This window comes from Merops nubicus, unplaced genomic scaffold, assembly GCF_000691845.1.
Source record: "Merops nubicus isolate BGI_N331 unplaced genomic scaffold, ASM69184v1 scaffold8971, whole genome shotgun sequence".
NCBI classification, from domain to species: domain Eukaryota; kingdom Metazoa; phylum Chordata; class Aves; order Coraciiformes; family Meropidae; genus Merops; species Merops nubicus.
In genome coordinates this window covers 21,133-23,735 of record NW_008588978.1, presented here as the reverse complement: position 1 = coordinate 23,735, position 2,603 = coordinate 21,133, and positions in this window count along the sequence as shown.

The window sequence follows — 2,603 nt, the reverse complement described above, 5'->3', positions numbered from 1 at the left end:
GCATTCCTGAAATGCAGATAAAGATGCTTTTTGGTTCAAAGCTTTCGTGCTTCAGCCAGCTTCAGGGTGCCAGCACCTCCCACTCCTGCTGCACCAGCCCTTGGAGTCTGCATCCATCTCCTGCCAGCCTCTGTGTGAGCTCGTTGCTTGGCTCTGCACCCTGTGTCTCCTCACAGCCCGCTGTGAACTGACACGAGGACACGGCTCAAAAGACACCAGTAGGTAGAGATGTGGGGAAAACATTACAAGAAGGTGAAGTACTGCAGTGAAGGACTCTTAACATCTTTTCACATCTGTGTTTTTACTACTGGGCTGTTTCCCTTCCCTGGCTGGTGTGACAGAAATGTTATCACCCCAGTAATATTAATTTGCCAGATCTACTCCTCTCTGAAGGAGTGCTGACAGGAGGGCTCCACAGTGAGCTCTTGTGCTCTCCACCTCCCCCTCAGATGTTTCAAATATTTTGATGTGGGTTCAGAAGCTTCTTTCTTCTGCTGTTTTTATTTCTCAGCATGACCTTTAGGATCCCTAGAGGTGGATTCAGAGTTTAAAGGTGAGCAAAATGTAGTGTCACTGGGTATGCTTCAGGCTTTTCCACATGTAACACAGCAGAAGAATCCCTTCAACTCCTTCCAAACACGAGTGTGGTCATACTTCCTGTTGGACAAAATTGTGGAAAACTCAGCAAACCCCTCAGCATAGCCAGATGAGTTGCCTGCTCTCCCTGGGTGGGCAGCTGACACTGGGGTGAGGTGTTTTTTAGCAAATTTCTGACGAATTTCTTTGTAAATTGTGCCTCCTTCAGAGCACTATGGATGCTTTTCAGGAAACTTTCCAATTTCAAACCCAGGTCACCTAAAAGAGAGTGCCTACCACAGTCTGTCTTGTCACTTTGGCTTCAGGAAATCTAAGTGCATTAGTGTGCTGTGCCAAAAATGTATTTATCTTTTTGGTTTTTAATTGATGTGAAGCACCTTCCAACCCAGGCTCAGGGGATGAGGTTACCTAGAGGCACTGCAGATGACTTGGAGAGTTAGTTTTGTGCTTGGATGCAGGTACAGGCTCTACTGACAAAACATGTGAGGCTCATGTGTGATGAGCAAACCAACCTCCAAGTGAGTGTGAGCTTACACCCTCACTCCCTTCCTTGGTATCCCATTTTTTACCACCTACACCTTCTCTTCTGTACTTTTCAGATCCTTCACTTTTTTTTTTATAGGATTTTTTACAATTTTTTAATACAGCTTTTTTTTTTAAGATATTGTCCTCAGCCAACATGTTTTTTTTCCAGGCAACAACTTAGGCATCTCACATCATTGCAATACCTCACTGGAGCTTCTACCTTATACCTCTAGCATCACTAGTAGCTTTGCTAAAAAGTGTCTTGGAGGAACCTTACATAACCTTTTGACAGAAAATTAAATATTAAATATCAAATACTGCCTTTACTCACATCATACTTTTGTGACTTCCAAAATCTTACTCAAGAACTTGTCCCATTGTTTTGCCAGGGGAAAAAAAAATAAAAAAGTTTTGTTTTTCTCCAAGATTTGTTGGATGGCAAGCACATCCCAGGTGCCACGTTGCCTTGAGCAGAGATTTTGGTCCCTGTATCACACTCTTGTGACTTAGATGACATTTCAGACCTTGCAGCTTCACCTCCTGCTTCTCCAACAGCTTGAATATTTTTCTCACCTTCCCTGTGCACCCCTCAAGGTCACTACCACACACAAGGGCATCCCTCAGCACCTCACCCCTCATTCATAAACTTCCCAGGCACTCTTCTAGACCCAGCCAACAGGGGCTGCAGGTAACCAAGGGGGATTTCAGCCTCTGTGGGGTGGTATCTGGGGAGCTGACTGAGCCTGCAGAAAGCTGACAAGAGATGATTTCTTTCGCCTGGGAAGCCTTGAACCGTGACGTTCTCAGCATTGCTCATCCTTTCAGAATGCTGTCATAATTTGATGGATTAATCAGGGTTGCTTAGCAGGGATCATTACCTGGCAAGACAATTCTCTAGCTTTTGTGCCTCTTGTGTACAAAACCCAAGGCCAATGAGCACCTGCACCTGGCTCAAAAGGTGCTGTTGAACTTCAGTACCAAGCCCTGGGCGAGTTCTGCTGTTTCACACGTGATATTTTTCTCCTTTGGAGGCACTGCTTCATCTTTGCTGGGACCCACATTTCACTGTAACCTGTGTCGTTGCATCTGGTGACATTTCCAAAGCCTTCTACCCCAGCAGGATTCAGGAGATGTGTGTTTTCTTATCTCTGGTATAGATTTGTGGTGGTTCAGCCCCGGGCACCACGTGGCCACTCGCTTACCCCCCACCCACCACACAGGAGGGAGAAAAGGGAGAAAAATACAAACCCTTGTGGGCTGAGATCAGGAGAATTTAATACAATGCAGAAGGAGCAGCAAACAGTAGCAATAACAATGGGTATAACAACATATAACACAGGGTACAAGGAGGAGGTCCCACGGGCATGGGGTCAGCAGGGCAGTGAGTAACCAGGGGAAGATAGACCCTACCCCAGCCCAGCCAGGACAAGATTTGTCACTAACAGTCCAGTGCATGTCAGCATTGCTGTTTAAATGATATT